The sequence below is a fragment of the Nycticebus coucang genome, chromosome 12 (genome assembly GCF_027406575.1).
Source record: "Nycticebus coucang isolate mNycCou1 chromosome 12, mNycCou1.pri, whole genome shotgun sequence".
Classification (NCBI taxonomy): domain Eukaryota; kingdom Metazoa; phylum Chordata; class Mammalia; order Primates; family Lorisidae; genus Nycticebus; species Nycticebus coucang.
Window position 1 is genome coordinate 51489510 of NC_069791.1, and position 19303 is coordinate 51508812.

The window sequence follows — 19303 nt, forward strand, 5'->3', positions numbered from 1 at the left end:
AAGCAATTCTCCTGCCTCTGCCTCCCAAGTAGCTGGCACTACAGGTACCCACCACAACGCCTGGCTATTTTTTGGTTGCAGCCATCATTGTTGTTTGGCGGGCCTGGGCTGGATTCAAACCTGCCAGCTCAGGTGTATGTGGGTGGCGCATTAGTGGCTTGAGCCACAGGCGCCGAGCCAGCTCTTTTTCTTGAGACAGAGTCTCAAGCTGTTGCCCTGGGTAGAGTGCTATAACATCATAGCTCACAGCAACCTCCGACTTGAGCTCAAGCAATCCTCTTGCCTCAGTTTTTCTATTTTTAGTAGAGATAGGGTCACGATCTTCTCAGGCTGGTCTCAAACTCGTGAGGTCAAGCAATCCACCTGCCTCGGCCTCCCAGAGTGCAAGGATTACAAGCGAGAGTCACCTAGCCTGGCCATGGGTGTGGTGTTAAATGCCTATCGTCCCAGCTCCATTGGAGGCATAGGTAGAAGGATCACTTGAACTCAGGAATTGAAAGTTGTAGTGAGGCTCGGCACCTGTAGTTCAGTGGTTAAGGTGCCAACCACATACACCCAGGCTGGTGGGGTTTGAACCCAGCCTGGGCCAGCTAAAACAACTATGACAACAATAGCAAAAAAATAGCCGGTGTTGAGGCAGGCGCCTGTACTCCCAGCTACTTGAGAGGCTGAAGCAAGAGAATTGCTTAAGCCCAAGAGTTGGAGGTTGCTGTGAGCAATGATGACACAGCACTCTACTGAGGGCAAAATAGCGAGACTGTCTCAAAAAAAATAAAAAATAAAAATTATAATGAGCTATGATTACACCTGTGAATTGTCACTGTACTCCAGTCTGGATAACATAGTGAGACTCTGTCTCAAACAAAGTTAAAAATAAATAAAATCAATATAATCATAATACAAGGATATTTTGGCCTAACATATTAATGATCAAATTTCTCTCTTTTTTTTTTTTCTTTTTGAGAAAGAGTCTCACTTTGTCACTCTTGTAGAGTGCCATGGCATAATAACTCACAGCAACCTAAAACTCCTGGGCTCAAGCGATTCTCTTGCCTCAGCCTCCCGAGTAGCTGGGACTACAGGCACCCTCCACAAGGCCCCGCTATTTTTAGAGACAAGGTCTCGTTCTGGCTCAGACTGGTCTTGAACCTGTGAGCTCAGGCAATCCACCCAACTCAGCCTCGCAAGTGCTGGGATTATAGGTGTGAGCCACCATGCCTGGCCCCTAATGGTCAAATTTCTACTGTGCTATAAATGATGAGATTTATTACATGTTTATGGGCTTTTTCCCTATTCTTTTAAACTCTTTATGAGATTTAAAAGCAGTTTGTCTTAAGATTCGTTTTTTCAAAACAGCAAAAGTCTAGTAATAAATAACTTTGAAAGAAATGATATGTGTAAACTTGCTTGTATGAAGTCCAAATGAGATCTTTCCTATTTCCTGGTTACCAGCAATCATAGCCACTTTTGTGTGTGTGTGTGTGGTTTTTGGCCGGGGCTAGGTTTGAACCCGCCACCTCCGGCATATGGGACCAGCGCCCTACTCCTTGAGCCACAGGCACCACCCAATCATAGTCACTTTTTAAAAAATTAATTCTTTTTTTATTAAATCATAACTGCATACTTTAATGCAATCAAGGGGTACCCTGTGCTGGTTTTATATACAATTTGAAATATTTTCATCACACTGGTTAACATAGCCTTTCTGGCTATTTCTTAGTTATTGTGTTAAAACATTTATAATCTACATTTAGTAAGTTTCACATGTACCCTTGTAAGATGCACCATAGGTGTAATCCCACTAGTTACCCTCCCTCTACCCATTCTCCCCTCTCCCCTCCCCTCCCTTTCCCCATTCCCCATATTCTTAGGCTATAATTGGGCTATAGCTTTCATATGAAAGCTGTAAATTAGTTTCATAGTAGGGCTGAGTACATTGGATACTTTTTCTTCCATTCTCGAGATACTTTGCTAAGATGAATATGTTCCAGCTCCATCCATGTAAACATGAAAGAGGTAGAGTCTCCATCTTTCTCTAAGACTGCATAATATTCCATGGTGTACATATGTCACAATTTATTGATCTATTCATGGGTCAATGGGTACTTGGGCTTCTTCCATGATTCCATGACTTAGCAATTATGAATTGGGCTGCAATAAACATTCTGGTACAAATATCTTTGTTATAATGTGATTTTTGGTCTTCTGGGTATATACCTAGTAGAGGAATTATAGGATCCAATGGCAGGTCTATTTTTAGATCTCTAAGTGTTTTCCAAACATCTTTCCAAAAGGAATATATTAGTTTGCATTCCCACCAGCAGGGCAGAAGTATTCCCTTTTCTCCACACCCATGCCAACATCTATAGTTTTGGGATTTTGTGATATGAGCTAATCTTACTGGAGTTAGATGATATCTCAAAGTAGTTTTCATTTCATTTCTCTGATGATTAAGGATGATGAGCATTTTTTTATATGTCTGTAAGCCATGTGCCTGTCTTCTTCAGAGAAGTTTCTCTTCAAGTCCCTTGCCAAGTCTGGGATGGGATCACTGTTCTTTTCTTGCTCTTACGTTTGAGTTCTCTGTGGATTCTGGTTATTAAACCTTTGTTGGAGACATAACCTGCAAATATCTTCTCCCATTCTGAGGGCTGTTTGCTTGCTTTACTTACTGTGTTCTTGGCTGTGCAGATGCTTTTTAGTTTGATCAGGTCCCAGTAGTGTATTTTTGATGCTGCTTCAATTGCCCGGGGAGTCCTCATCATTAAATATTCATCCAGGCCGATTTCTTCAAGAGTTTTCCCTGCACTCTCTTCTAGTTATTTTTATAGTTTCTTGTCTTAAGTTAAAACCTTTAATCCAGTGAGAGTCTATCTTAGTTAATGGTGAAAGGTGTGGGTCCAGTTTCAAGGAGGTTCTGATAATTTGTGTCTTCATTATTGTTTTGTTCCAAAAAATTGACAATTTCTTTTTAATCTCATCTATGACCCAGCTACCATTCAATATATGGTTATTTAGCTTCCATGTTTTTGTATGAGTATGCAGATTCCTGTTGTTGCTGAGTTCAACTTTTATTCCATGGTGGTCCAAGAAGATGCAAGGAATAATTTGTATTCTTTTAAATTTACTGAGGTTCGACTTGTGACCTAAGATGTGATGAATTTTGTAGTATATTCCGTGGACTGATGAGAAGAATGTGTATTCAGTTTTTGTTTTTGTTTTTGTTTTTTGAGACAGAGCCTCAAGCTGTTGCCCTGGGTAGAGTACCATGGCATCACAGCTCACAGCAACCTCCAACTCCTGGGGTGAAATGTTTCTCCTGCCTCTGCCTCCCAAGTAACTGGGACCACAGGTGCCCGCCACAACGCCTGGCTATTTTTTGGTTGCAGCCAGGAGTTGTTTGCTGGGCCTGGGCTGGATTCGAACCTGCCAGCTCAGATGTATCTGGCTGGCAATTTAGCCACTTGAGCCACAGGCACCAAGCCTGTGTATTCAGTTTTTTGGGGAGGAAATGTTCTATAAATGTCTGTTAAATCCAAATGTTGAATGGTTAAGTTTAAATCTAAAGTCTTTTTGCTCAGCTTCTTATTGGAGGATCTATCCAACACTGCCAAAGGAGTGTTGAAATCTCCGCCTATTATGGCGCTGGAGGAAATAAAGTTGCTCGTGTCTGTTAGAGTTTCTCTTATAAATTGAGGTGCATTCTGGTCAGTTGCATACCTATTAATAATTAAAATCTCGTCGTATTAAGTATTACCCTTAACAAATATGAAATGTTTAAAGTTTAAAGACTATTGTATCTGCAAATAGAATTGCAACACCTGCTTTTTTCTGGTTTCTATTTGCCTGGAATATAGATGACCATCCCTTCACCCTGGGTCTATATTTATCTTTTAAGGTAAGATGAGATTCTTGTATGCAGTGGATATCTGGCCTGAGGTTTTTGTATCCAGTCAGCCAATCTGTGCCTCTTTGGAGGACAATTTAAGCCATTCACATTAATGGAGAATATTGGTAAGCCTGGTAGAATTTTGGGTATCGAGTTTTTCAAAAGTCCAGTGGACATTTTTAATCTTTTCGCCACTGTGGAAGTTGGATATTGATCAAAAGTTTCTGAGTGACTTTACTTTTGTGGTGGAGGATTATGCTGGTCATTATGGAAGATAGGTCTGAGAATATCCTGGAGAGCTGGTTTTGTTAGGGCAAATTTCTTCAACATGTGAATGTCATTAAAGTATTTAATTTCTCCATCATAAATGAAACCCAGTTTAGCTGGATACAGGATCCGGGGTTGAAAGTTATTTTTTTTAGGAGATTAAAAGTCAATAACCACCCTTTTCTGACTTGGAAGTTTCAGCAGAGAGATCTGCAGTCATTCTAATATTCTTCCCTTTGTAGGTAATGGTTTTCTTACGTCTGGCTACTTTCAGAATTTTCTCCTTCATATTAATTTTAGTGAAGTTAATTATGATGTGCCTGGGGGATGTCTTATTCAGATTGAGTCGTGCTGGTGTTCTGAAACTGCTATCTGAATTTCAGAATCTCTTGGCATGTCTGGAAAGTTCTCTTTCATAATTTCATGAAGAAGAGCCTCTCTGCCTTGCAAAGCCACTTCGTCACCTTCAGGGATTCCTATGAGGTGAATATTAGTTTTCTTCGAATTATCCCAGAGCTCTCTGAGAGAATGATCCATTTTTTGCTCTCCATTTCTCTTCCTCTTTGAGAGTTTGAGAGCATTCAAAAGCTTTGTCTTCAATGTCAGAAATCCTTTCTTCTACTTGCTCTATTTCGTTACTAAGGGATTCTACTGTATTTTTCAGATCTTTGAGGACTGCAAATTCTTGTCTCAATGTGTCAAAATCTTTGGTGATTTTGTCTTGAATTTGTCGAATTCTTGAGACAACTTTTGAAATGCTCCTTGAATTTCTAATTCCAACTTTTCCTCTATTCTATTTATCTTGTTTCCAATCCAAATTCTGAATTCGATTTCTGACATCTCAGCCATCTCTTTATGAATGGGATCTTCAGTTGTCTTCACCATGTCTTTCCTTGGGGGGATTGATCTACACTGTTTATTCATGTTTCCAGAGTTTTCCCAATGATTCTGCCCCATGATCATTTTACACCATTTGACTAGGTGAGCAGATAAAGAGAAGTGGGGTTGGGGGCTCCAGGAGTAGAGATTAACCGGCCCTTTGCCCAAAATCTGGGGCTGGTGTCTCTACCTTTTCCCCTAGGGCTTTTCCAAGGTCCCGTATAGTATTATGGCCTGAGAAATTGGGAACCTGCTGGGTGTGGTGGGGCCAAGTGGCTCTGTCTTGTTTTCAGCTGGTCTCTGCCCTACCCTAGTGAATCAGTTACTCTGGGTTGAATTCTCAGCTGTGGAGAAATGCCAACAACTAAGTCACTCCATCCCCCACAGGCAACAATTGGAAAATGAAAATCAAACCTTCCCACAACCACACACCCAAGGGTACCACTTGGATAGTCCTCGGGTGATGTCCCAGTTCAAGAGGTCCAAATCAGCACTGGTCTCAGGTGGGAAAGTTCAAAAGGTCTCAGACAACTAGATAGCAAGGGTCTGCTGGCAGCTCAAGTATGATTCACTCCGGTGCTCAGTGAGGTCAGAAGGACCCACCCACCAAATAAATCAGTCTGGGAAGGTTGATGCCTCCTTCCCCACCTTGTACCTCTGTCACACCCAATCACTGGTAACCCTGCTGGGCTGTGACCCAGTTCCCTCCAATGAGCAGATGCTCTAGGGGTTTGCACCTGCCTCCGGCAGGGGGAGGTGAGGCCTGACAACGTCAGGTGCTTAATGGAGGCTCGGGCGGTTCACTCAGTTCCAGCCCCACCCCGATTGATGTTGCTGACAGAACAAAACAGCTTCGCAGAATTTGTTTCTGTTCCGGCTATATTTCCTGGCAGATCAGATGCTGTTTGAGTTCACAGAAACTGCGGCTCAGTTCCAGTCTGTGCTGTTGCCCGGTCTCAGCTGCTGTTTGTATTGGGGTTAGATGTCAGTTCTAGCCTCTGCCTGTCTGCCTTTGTCTCAGCTATGATCCCCTGAGGGCTGGATGCATCTTAGGCTTAGTAAAGCGGTCTTCTGGGTCAGCCCTGCCTTGGGATTTCCCTTCTCTGTGCACTCGTATTCTAGTTCCTGCGCTCCACCCAGGCCCGTACTGCCTCAGGCAAACCCTGTATTCATGGGCCTGCATTTCCATCCCAGATCTGTTCCACCAGTGGCTGGCACTGGAGAAGATGCCCGGCCTCCTCTGGTTGCCCAGAGAGACAGGGGGTGTGACTCCGGAATATCAGTGGTGTGATCCCTATTGTTGCTGCTGCAGCTGCTGCTGCTCCTGTATGGTTCCCTCTCAGCTGACCATCCTCTCCTCACTCCCTTGCTGCTGAATTAGCACTGACCACCAGCAGTCCATGCCCTGTCCACACTTCTCAAGAATCTGGACTCCATGGGGGACATGCCTCCAGAGCTGGGGCTGACAGTGGAGGGGAGTGCTGCGAGTTCAGAATTGCAGGTAGAGAATGTATACAGTTGTATGCCTGTGTGCTAGTTTTATGCCTGGCAGGAGAGTGCCATGTCACCCTAGTAGGGAAAGGAGGTCCGATTTTTAGAGGGTCTCTCCCATGGGATAAAATGGGAGGACTTTTGAACTCTGCTCACTTGTTTGTATAGAGTACTGCAAGCCATTCTCATGGGGGAGGGGACTCCTGTCCACTTGGCAATGGATTTTGTACCTTTTGTTTGTATCCTTGGGGTCACAGCTTGCCTCAGCAGGGTTGACGTGCATTCTTCAACCTTCTCTCTTGGCTCAGCTTCAATCCACCGGCTTACTTGCTAAACTGCTGTCCTTTAACTCTCCTTCTGGATGGGAGCCTCTGTGGAAAGCCATCTTGCCTCTGCCCCCTCAATAGTCACTTTTTTTGTTTTTTTTTGTTTTTTTTTTTTTTTTGAGACAGAGTTTCAGTCTGCCACCCTGGGTAGAATGCTGTGGTGTCATAGCTCACAGCACCCTCAAACTCCTGGGTTTGACCAATCCTCTTCCCTCAGCTGGAACTACAGGTGCCTAACACAATGCCTGGCTGGTTTTTCTATTTTTTTTTTTTTTTCAGATTAAATTGTTGATTTATTGTGACACAAGGAAGACTATAAGCCAGTAGGGGAGGAGGAGGAACTATTTTTTTTATTTTGCTTTCAGAGAAACGTAAACTCTGTGTTCAGTTTTCTTCCTTGCCTCAGCCTCCCTAGTAGCTGGGACTATAGGCACCCATCAAACGCCCAGCTATTTTTTTGTTGCAGTTTGGCTGGGGCCAGGTTCGAACCCACCACCCTCTGTATATGGGGCCGGCGCCCTACCCACTGAGCCACAGGCACCGCCCAGACAAGATGTTTTATTACAAAAATAAAATAAAGACTTGAAAACAAAACAATCCTGTCTGATTTAATGAAAAATTTTTAGTTTTTTATTGTTTTCTGTTCATGAGTTACATGTTTCCATTGACAGTGAAAACAATGAGCAAAGATTTCAAAGTGTGCGAACATGCTATGAACCTTTCCACGCATCATTTGTATCTATATGCTTCATGGGGCACAAGGTTCAAAACTAGCCTGAGTTACCTTTCTTTCTCTCTCTCTCTTTCTTTCTTTCTTAGATAGGGCCTTAAGCTGTCGCCCTTGGTAGAGTGCCATGGTGTCACAGCTCACAGCAACTTCCATCTCTTAGGCTTAAGCAATTCTCTTGCCTCTGCCTCCCAAGTAGCTGGGACTACAGGTGCTACTTTTTGGGTCGTAGTTGTCATTTTTGTTTGGCAGGCCTGGGCTGGATTCAAACCTGTCAGCTCTGTTGTATGTGGCTGGAACTTAGCTGCTTGAGCTACAGGTGCGGAGCCAAAACTAGCCAGAGTTAAATACAGCTCACATGGCAGTTAATTTGTTAAACAAAAAAATGGTTATTCTTCTCTCAGTTGGGAGGCTGACAGTCCAATGTGTGAGGGCCATTCGGGCGGTCGATGACATGGAGGTTAGACCTGCTTATTGAAATAGTGTGAGGCAAAGGGGGCTACAAGCTCTGGTGGCTCAAGGGGTAGGTCACTAGCCCCATGTACCTGAGTTGGTGGGTTCAAACCCAGCCCCGGGCCAAAAACTGCAAAAAAAAAAAAAAGAATGTGTGAACTGATTCTATCATAAGCAGAATTGATGACAGCATACTGAAAAAAATTATGGGCCTCCTTTATACAAAACTTACATGTAAGTAAAAAGCAAATTAGCTGTCTAAAATGCTTGATGCCCATCCAAAAATATTTCCTTGGAAAATGTTCCATTTATAATTAGATCTTCATCATCTCAAAAATTGACTTCTGAGGTTCATGTGACGAAGGTTTACTATAACACAATGCTCTTCAGGGTTATCGGTTTCACCTGCATGCCACAACCTGGAAGGGAGAAAAAGGATGATAGTGTATCTTTTTTTTTGGTGGGGGGGAGGGAACAGATTCTATGCCTGGCCTGATGATAGTGTTTTAAAACAAACCAATCACATTTTGTAAAAGGTAAAAGACTGAGGGGACTAGGGTTAAACAGTGTAAGAGGCAAGGTCAGATATACCCAAACTATCCCTTCTCCATTTCTGCTGCTGTGGGGCGTTTTTTTTGTTGTTGTTGTTGTTATTGTTTGTTTTGGGGACAAAGTCTCACTTTTGCCCAGGCTAGAGTGCCGTCGAGTCAGCCTAGCTCACAGCAAACTCCTAGGTTCAAGCCATCGTCCTGCCTCGGTCTACCAAGTAGCTGGGACTACAGGTGCCCTCCATAATCCCTGACTAATTTCTGCCATGTTTTATGAAATCTTTATGTTGAGGCAGATTCTCTGTCACCTGTTTCTCTGATATTTTCCTTAAACACTGTTCCCACAGAGGCTGGGTGCGGTGGCTCACAGCTGTAATCTTAGCACTCTGAGAAGTGGGTAGATTGTCTGAGCTCAGGAGTTCTAGAGCGGCCTGAGCCAAAGCCAAACCCTGTCTCTAAAAAGTAACCATTTTTTGTTGTTGTTGTTTAGTTTAAAAGAAAGGACTTTAGGGGAGGCTGAGGCAAATGGATTATGTGAGCTCAGAAGTTTAGGAGTTCCAGATCAACCTGAACAAGAGCAAAACACAGTCTCTACTAAATAAATAAATAAATAAGTAAATAAATAAAACAACTAGCTGGGTGTTGTGGCAGGCACCTGTAGTCCCAGCTACTTGGGAGGCCGAGGCAAAATGATTGCTTGAGCCCAAGATTTTGAGGTTGCTGTGAGTGCCATGGCACTCTTCCCAGGGCAACCCAGTGAGACTCTGTCTCAAAAAAAAAAAAAAAGAAAAGATTTAACACTTAACTTTATTAAGAGATACTGAATCTTAGTAATTGGTTATGCTATTAATTAATGAATTTTTTGTTTCATTTAGAAACTTAACCATGTATAGCCTTTGATGTTGAATAGACTTAGTTTTCAAAAAAAGTGCTTTTTTTTTTCTTTTGTGAGACAGAGTCTCATTTTGTCGCCCTCAATAGAGTGCTGTGGTGTCACAGCCCACAGCGATCTCCAGCTCTTAGGCTAGGGCGATTCTCTTGCCTCAGCCTCCCAAATAGCTGGGACTATAGGCACCCACCACAACACCCAGCTATTTTTTTGTTGCAGTTTGGCCGGGGCTGGGTTTGAACCCACCACCCTTGGTATATGGGGCCAGTGCCCTACTCACTGAGTCATAGGCGCCACCCAAATTACTGTGTCTTAAGTTTTCTCTCTGTCCTTTATTCCTACCCAGGGGAGAAGTGACTCTTCTGACTTGAAATTTGGTAAGAATAACTGGGTATGGGCTGGGCGTGGTGGCTCACACCTGTAGTCCTTACACTCTGGGAGGCCAAGGTGGGTTTATTGCCTGAGCTTACAGGTTCAAGACCAGCTGGAGCCAGAGCAAGACATTGTCTTTATTTATTTATTTATTTTGGTAGAGACATAGCGTCACACAGCTCACAGCAACCTCCAACTTCTGGGCCCAGGCAATTCTCCTTCCTCAGCCTCCCAAGTAGCTGGAACTACAGGTACCTGCCACAATACCTGGCTATTTTTATTTGTTGCAATTTGGCTGGACCGGGTTTGAACCCACCACCCTCGGTATATGGGGCCGGTGCCCTATCCACTGAGCCACAGGAGCCACCTAAGACCTGTCTTTAAAAATAGCCAGGCATTGTGGTGGGTGTCTGTAGTCCCAGCTACTTGCAAGGCTGAGGCAAGAGGATTGCTTGAGCCCAGGAGTTTGAGGTTGCTGTGAGCTGTGATGTCACAGCACTCTACCAAGGGCAACAAAGTGAGACTCTTTTTCAAAACAAAGCAAAACAAAACAGCCATACTTATTAAGAGTATGCATTAATTGTGGGCAGCGCCTATGGCTCAAAGGAGTGGGCGCTGGCCCCATATACTGGAAGTGGCAGGCTCGTACCCAGCCCTGGTCAAAAACTAAAAGAAAAAAAAAGAAGAAGAGCATGCATTAATCTAAAAAGAAAGAATGGCTAAAGCCATTCTTAGCTTCTTTTTTTAGGAGAGGAGATCTCTTGAGTCTAAGAGTTTGAGACCAGCCTGGGCAACATAGCAAGACTCCCCCATCTCAAAAATAAAATAAAAAGAAAGGATGGTATAAAGCCTCATATATATGTGTGTGTATCTATCTGCCCATCCATATATATACACACTCATGCATATATAGGGACATAGAACAATATCCAAAAATCATCAATAAGTGAAGAAGAAAGTGAAAAAAAAAAAGAATAACTGAGGATGTTTGATACGCATGGGAATCATATGTGAGGGTCCATAGCACAGCTGTGCCTTTCTTCTTCTGTGGAGAAGCTTGCTTACAGAGAACAAGAGACTTTATTGGATTTCCCTTTGCTATTTCTGTCAGTGTGAGGTAATCATGATCTTTATGGGTTTCCAGTTTAACCTTTGTCAACAATAAAGGTAACTTTTTTGTCCTTCCTGTTTGGTGCTTTTTAACTTCTTCATTGATAGCCTTTGCAAGGAAGATGAAAATTACAGTTCCTTCAAAAGCCCCAATATTGTATAATCAATTTTTGCAAGATCAATTTTTATTTGGGAAATTTCAAAGATGCTTTATTTTCATATAGTTATTAATTTCTAATTGTGGACTCTCCCAATTTACTTTTATTAAGTTCTCATAGTATTCCTTCTCTCTGAGGCTATTATTTATTTCTAAGCATTTTTTTTTCAAGAAAAATAGGACTTTCAGTTGTGCCCTGGTGTCCCTGACACCCTCCCCATAAGAGTTTTAAAAACCAAGAGCAACTTGGTGAGTCTGAGAGGCTAGGTGCCTAGGGGTGTCAGGATCCTGCTGTCCCTGGGGCTAGAGAAGCCCTAGAAGGGGCCACCTGGCTAGGGTCCCACCGGTTCGTGGCTGAGCCCCAGGCCTCACAGTCCAGCTGGACCATGGTGTGGGCTCTGGGTGCAGCACGCTCAGGGGCCGGTGGGGGCCCAGGGCACAATTGGTCTCGGAGCAGACGATGCTGACGGGTGCAGGTGTCTTGGCCTTGTCGGGCAGCTGGCCCCCATGTACCTTGTAGAGCATGAGCAGTACGAAGATGAGGACTAGCACCAAAGCCACAATGACACCCCTCAGTGCAATGATCATGGTGACGCCCAGGAAAGGTGCGAATCGAGTCCTGCACAGCTGCAGTGCTGGCTCGGTGGAGAAGCAGGCACAGCCCACAAGTCATGTGGCCGTCAGCCCGGGGCACCATCCTCATACACGGCCAGCACACACAGATCGTAGGTATGGCCCGATGCCAGGTTGGTCAACAGGAACTAGCGGCTGACTGCCGGGGTCATCCTGTAGACAAGGATGTCATCCTCTGAGCTGTTGTACTGGATCTGGTGCATGCAGATGCCTGGCATAGGCTGCTGGTCTGGCCTCTGGATGAGAGCAGCTGTGGCCCCATGCTCAGTCACCTGGATGCCACTGTTGGTAGGGGGTCCAGTGTCAGCTGCTTCGCCAGAGGCAGAGACGGCCAAGGGCGGGGTGAGGGCATCAGGATCCCGGTCCCACAGAGTGGGTCGGGGGCACAGCTGGTGCTATTGGCTAGCTGAGGGGTGGGGTGGGGCTCAAGGTCAGCTCAAAAGCAGCTATGGCCTCACCAGCTGCATTGGCTGCAATGCAGGTGAAGATGTGAAGGACCCAGTGATGCCGTGACACCATTTTGGGCTTTTTGGGCTTTCATCCTCCATTTTTAGAAAACCTGAAAGTTCTTAGTTTCTTTTCTTAGTAAACCACACCCCTCCCTATCTCCCAGAGTGAGTCCCTACTCCCAGAGTGCATCAGCCCCCGACCCCCACCCTCACCCCACCCAATCATCCTTAAACTCTAGTATAGGCACAAGAAATAACCAATCCAAGGGCCACACTTTGCTTCCCACACCCCTCACCCCAAATCCCCCTCATGAAAACCCGGCAGCTGCACGAGGCTATCAGTCCCAGCTGTGTCTAGGAGTGCGGGAAGCCCAGGCTCAAGCTTGAATAAAACACCCTCATGTGATTGCATCCCTGTCTGGCTCTCTCCTGTGGTTATTGGGGACCCCATCCTTGGGTGCAACAGATGCCACCATTACCTGGCTCGGTGACCAGCAGCTCCAGTGTCCCATTAGGGAAGGTGCAAGCACCGTTCGAGTTGCCCAGCAGCCAGCTCTGAGGTGACACCCAATGTGCGAGGCTCTGGGTCCTCCACTGCCCGGCAGCGCAGTGCAGCTGGCCTACCTGCAGGCACTGCCAGGGGTGGTGAGTGGTGAGTCACCACAGGTGGCTCACACACAAACTCCTCCTCACCCACGGCCCAGAAGTAGCGGCCACCCAGAGCACAGGCCTGGAGGCCATCCTCCCGAGCCAGGCGCCACAGCCACACTAGTTCACTTGCAGTGCAGTGGGTTCCCACCAAAGGCTAGCACCAGGGCAGAGGTGGGAGAGCCACAAGGTCTGGTGAGCAGGTATGCGGGAGAAGAGCAGGTCAGGCAGGATGGTGGTCACACGGTTGGAGGTCATGTCCAGCCTCGCCAGCTTATGTAGGTGGGAAAAGGCGCGAGGAGACACAGAAGCCAGCAAGTTGTGGTCAAGGCCCAATGCATTGACATTTCCCAGGTGGTCCAAAGCCTCCCAGTGCAGCTGCTCAAGATTGTTGTAGGAGAGGTCGTGGTCTTCGAGGGTCTCGGCACAGTCGTCCAGGGCACCAGCCACCAGGGTCGCCAGCTGGTTGTTGCTCAGGATGAGGTGGCACAAGTTGACCAGGCCACGCAGTTGGCCCTCACTCAGTGAGGTCAGCCGAATGCCATCTAGTGCAGGGCACACACTCAAGCCAACCCTGATTTGTAGCTAAATTTGGTTATTATTGCCTTGCTAACCTTGGGAAAGAAAGAGGAGGTTGGAAAAGCATACCATTTAACACCAAGACCTGCTCATGCTGGAAAGCCCTACTCTCCTACTCTCCTTTTTGTTACGGGGAATTTAGAAAAAGCTTGTACAGATTCTACAGAGTTAAATGTGCAAACATAGCACAGCCATTTTCTCCAGGATGGGGCTCATCCCCACTTTGATTGATATTCTGAGGCTAGTGGGGGGAAGGGGCAGGAAGGGGCAAGAAAGCTTGAAGCCCAGGCTCAAGCTTGAATAAAACACCCTCATGTGATTGCATCCCTGTCTGGCTCTCTCCTGTGGTTATTGGGGACCCCATCCTTGGGTGCAACAGATGCCACCATTACCTGGCTCGGTGACCAGCAGCTCCAGTGTCCCATTAGGGAAGGTGCAAGCACCGTTCGAGTTGCCCAGCAGCCAGCTCTGAGGTGACACCCAATGTGCGAGGCTCTGGGTCCTCCACTGCCCGGCAGCGCAGTGCAGCTGGCCTACCTGCAGGCACTGCCAGGGGTGGTGAGTGGTGAGTCACCACAGGTGGCTCACACACAAACTCCTCCTCACCCACGGCCCAGAAGTAGCGGCCACCCAGAGCACAGGCCTGGAGGCCATCCTCCCGAGCCAGGCGCCACAGCCACACTAGTTCACTTGCAGTGCAGTGGGTTCCCACCAAAGGCTAGCACCAGGGCAGAGGTGGGAGAGCCACAAGGTCTGGTGAGCAGGTATGCGGGAGAAGAGCAGGTCAGGCAGGATGGTGGTCACACGGTTGGAGGTCATGTCCAGCCTCGCCAGCTTATGTAGGTGGGAAAAGGCGCGAGGAGACACAGAAGCCAGCAAGTTGTGGTCAAGGCCCAATGCATTGACATTTCCCAGGTGGTCCAAAGCCTCCCAGTGCAGCTGCTCAAGATTGTTGTAGGAGAGGTCGTGGTCTTCGAGGGTCTCGGCACAGTCGTCCAGGGCACCAGCCACCAGGGTCGCCAGCTGGTTGTTGCTCAGGATGAGGTGGCACAAGTTGACCAGGCCACGCAGTTGGCCCTCACTCAGTGAGGTCAGCCGAATGCCATCTAGTGCAGGGCACACACTCAAGCCAACCCTGATTTGTAGCTAAATTTGGTTATTATTGCCTTGCTAACCTTTGGGAAAGAAAGAGGAGGTTGGAAAAGCATACCATTTAACACCAAGACCTGCTCATGCTGGAAAGCCCTACTCTCCTACTCTCCTTTTTGTTACGGGGAATTTAGAAAAAGCTTGTACAGATTCTACAGAGTTAAATGTGCAAACATAGCACAGCCATTTTCTCCAGGATGGGGCTCATCCCCACTTTGATTGATATTCTGAGGCTAGTGGGGGGAAGGGGCAGAAAGGGGCAGAATATATGCATCGGGTGGGACCAAGGCTCCCTGATACCTGATTTCTCGGAGCTGCGCTGCCAGCACATTATAAGCACAGGAGAACCAGCAGGCACTAAGCGCTACACTGGTAAGAGTGGCTAATTCCAGACAAGCACAGGAGCTGAGGAGGCCACTCTCCTCAGGTACTCTTCCCCAAGCATTGGAAGGACACTTCCTTTTGTTTGGTCAGAAGGCTTCTTGGGTTGGTCAGAGGATGCTCTGATGACTCAGGAATACGGGGTGGGATTCTCTCCCTACTGGGCTATATTCTGGAGCACTGGGACATGTTTGATCCCCAGACGCTGAAACAAGAATGTATGGTTTTCTTCTGCACCCAGGCCTGGCCTCAGTATCAAATCCCCGCTGGTGAACAATGGCCCCCAGAGGATACTCTTAATTATGACACCATTTTTCAGCTAGATGCTTTTTGTAAACAGGAAGAAAAGTGGTCTGAGGTGCCCTATGTGCAAGTGTTCTTTTCCCTCAGGGACAACCCCCAGCTGTGTAAGACCTGTCAGATAGAGTCTGCTCTCTTAGCTGTAGTAACTTTCTCAAATGGTCAGGGATTCTCAAGGGAGACACCATCACCACCTAGTTCAAACCCTCCATCTATTTCTCCCACACCTTCCTCCATGTGTTGGGAGGACCCCAGAAGACAGGCTATCCCAAGAGTTATTTCTGGTCCTACTGGGACCCACAGAAGGCAGCCATATCCTTCTTTGTGTCCCTTAGTTGAGACTGCAGGTGGTGAAAGGGGAAGTACATGAGTATACACTCCATTTTCTCTGGCAGATTTAAAGCAAATTAGAGGTGATTTAGGAAAGTTTTCTGATGACCCGGATAAGTGCATAGATGTTCTCCAAGGGTTAGGACAAAGCTTTGACCTCTCTTGGAGAGATACAATGTTACTACTAGATCAAACTTTAATGTGTAATGAAAAAAATGAAGTCCTGGATGAAGCTAGGAAGTGGGGTGATTTATGGTTCATGTCCAATACTGATGGCAGTATGTCTCCTGGAGACAGGAACAGATACCCCACAGGAAGACAGGCAATTCCCTTTCAGGATCCCGAATGGGACCCTGAGAAGGAAGGTGACTGGTGGGGTAAACATTTTCTGACATGTATCCTAGAAGGTTTACCTCGGTCCAAGAAAAAGCCTGTGAATTATTCCAAGTTGTCTACTATTTGCCAGGAGCAAAATGAGAGTCCTTCGACCTTTCTTGAGAGGCTTAGGGAGGCAATGAGAAAACATACCCACTTGACACCCGACTCCAGAGAGGGTCAAATTATTTTAAAAGACAAATTTATCACTCAAGCAGCTCCAGACATTCAAAGAAAACTCCAGAAATTGGCTCTAGGCCCAGATCATAACCTGGACAATCTTCTAAAAACAGCCTCTATAGTGTTTTATCACCAAGATCAGGAAAAAGAGGAGGAAAAAGAGAGAAGGGATCAAAAAAGAATGACAGCTCTAGTAATGGCACTCTGACAAACGAGCACCATTCAGGGGCAGAGGGAAGCCAGAGGAGCTAAGAACGAGTGCTTCCAATGTGATCAGACTGGCCACTTCAGAAAGGACTGCCCCCAGCAGCACCACTGGCTGGGCAAGCCACCTGGCCCCTGTCCAGAGTGTACGGATGACCATTAGAGGGTGGCCTGTCCTCAGAAGCCTCTGGGGACAGTTATTCCATCAGCACCCAAACTGGACTGAGGGTGCCCAGGGCAGGTTCTCATGGCTCCAGCTTTTGGTCATCACCCCTCAAGAGCCCCAGGTTTGCCTCATAGTGGAAGGCCAGGAAACTAAATTTCTTCTGGACACTAGAGCAACCTTTTCTGTACTCCTCTCTAACCCTGATATTTTATCCCCCAAATCTGTTAACTATACAGGGGGTGTCTGGAAAGCGGGTTACCAAATTTTTCTCCAAGCTGCAATTGGGATACCTGACTGTTCCCTCAATACCTTCCTAATCATGCCTGAAAGTCCTACTCCCTTTTTGGGGAGGGACATACTAACTAAAGCAGGAACAACCATTTATATAAATATGAGACAAGGACCTATTCTATTACTAGATCAAGAAACTACAGACTTAGTAAAATATATTCCTTTAGCTAAATTTCAACAAATCCTTACAAGCTTCCCCACTACATTTTCACATTCGACTCTAAAACAGCTTGATTCTCCTAGAGATCTAGTTATGATCAAAACTCTTCCCTCCAATTCACCTTCCCTAACCTCAAATTGGGAAGGTCCCTTTTCTATTAATCTTGTCTTCTACAGCTGTTAAAGTTATGGGAATGGATTCCTGGATACATCATTCACGAGTAAAATCCTGGAACCCTCCACCTTCTACGGAAGTAGACTAGGAGGAGAGCCAACCACAGTCCACCTACACTTGTGAGCTAAAGGAAAGTTTAAAGTTATTATTTAGAAAACAAGAAAAGCAAGCACTTCACAATCCATTCAGGGATGTTAATGGATTAATGTTAATATAAGTTTCTTTTACATCACTGAATTAGTGCTTCTAACCTGAGACTGTCCTACCTTTGCCTTTTACTAATTATACTAATCAGATTTATATTTCCAGAAATATCATCAAGCCACACACAGTAAAGATAGTTCCCGTCCAAGACCTGATTCTATCCTGGACCCCTGGGTCCCTCTCTCCAGAGAAACCCTAACTGCCCCCTCCTATCATCGCCCGATTCAGCAGGAAGCAGTTAGATGGAGTCTTCTCCCTTTTTCCCTAACAGCAGTTAGAGTTCCTACTTGGAGAGGGAGAATTGATACAGGACAGGTGGCGTGGTGGCGCCCCAGCTAGCTCAGCCGAGCTGAGCTGGAGGACCTGCCACCTCCGCCTTGGCGGTTCTGGTGCCACAGCAGCTGGCAGAGGAACAAGTGGGCTGGAGGGTAGGCAAGGGGGGTGGTAGGGTAGGCAAGGGGGGGCTCCCAAGGGGAATCTCACTCCCACCCCCACCCCCACCCCCACCGGAGGCTGCAATAGCCAAAGGGACTGAACAACTGGTGGGGAGGCACTGGCACCTCGGTGTCTCCTTCCCTTTACACTTAAGACAATACAGAACCCCCATTTCCTATGCCTAGATCAATTTCAATGAAATGTCAATTTCATTCACCTTGCCCCAGTGGAAGGAACTGTGTCCATTCATTTACACATTATTCACTGTGTCCCAGCCGAAGACTGTGTCCATTCATTTCCTGGCCAAGGAACCCATGCGCCTATATATACCGCTAGATGGAGAGAGACGAAGAGAGAGACAAAGAGAACTTTTCTCCCCGACTTGGGTTTTCTCTCGGGGAGCTTTAGTGTTTTCATATTCTTTTCTGTAAATAAATTCTGTCTTACCACTGATCTGTGGTCTGCAGATTTATTCTTCAAATCACCGAGACCAAGAACCTGACATTCTGGTATCACAGAGTCTCACTCTATCACCCTCAATAGCGTGCTGTAGTGTCATAGCTCACAGCAACCTACAGCTCTTGAGCTTAGGTGATTCTCTTGCCTCAGCCTCCCAAATAGCTGGGACTATAGGCGCTGTAGTACAGCCCGCCACAATGCCTGGCTATTTGTTGCAGTTTGGCACAGGCTGGGTTCAAAACCACTACCCTTGATATTTGGGGCCAGCACCCTACTCACTGAGCCACAAGTGCTGCCCTTTTTTTTGAGACAGAGTCTCACTTTGTCACCCTTGGTAGAGTGCCAGTGTCACAGCTCACAGCAACTTCCAGCTCTTGGGCTAGGGTGATTCTTTTGCCTCAGGCTCCTGAGTTGCTGGGACTACAGGCATCTGCCATAATGCCCAGTTATTTATTTATTTATTTTTTGCAGTTTTTGGCCGGGGCTGGGTTTGAACCCGCCACCTCCGGCATATGGGGCCAGCGCCCTACTCCTTTGAGCCACAGGCGCCGCCCTGCCCAGTTATTTTTGTTGCAGTTGCCACTGCTGTTTTAGCTGGCCAGGGCCAGTTTCGAACCTGGCACCCTGGGCATATGGGGCCAGCACCCTACCCACTAAGCCACAAGTGATGCCCTTGTTTTTTGTTTTTGTGACAGAATCTTGCTCTGTTGCCCTGAACTAGAGAGGAATGGCATCATCACAGCTCACCACAACTTCAAACTCCTGGGCTCAAGCCATTCTCCTGCTTCAGCCTCTCAAGTAGCTGGGACCAAATGCATGGACCACTACACCCAGCTCATTTTCGTATTTTTTGTAGAGATGGGATCTCATGCTTGTTCAGGCTAGTCTCAAGCTCCTAGTCTCAAGCAATCTTCCTACATTGGCCCCCACGAGTGCAAGGAAATTTAGGCAGGAGCCTTGTACCTGGCCAGAAAATTTTTATAGTCTTATAAAATTGGATAAAATCATTATATTTGACATTTTGTAATTTAAACTTGACTTCTCTAATAATGTTATGGAAGATGCATTTAGAATTTCT

General features: G+C 46.3%; 1 pseudogene; it reads right to left on the reverse strand.

Moving 5' to 3' along the window:
• Positions 1-11440: 11440 nt before the first annotated feature.
• LOC128561956 (leucine-rich repeat and fibronectin type-III domain-containing protein 3-like) lies at positions 11441-16496 on the reverse strand (annotated as a pseudogene).
• Positions 16497-19303: the final 2807 nt, after the last annotated feature.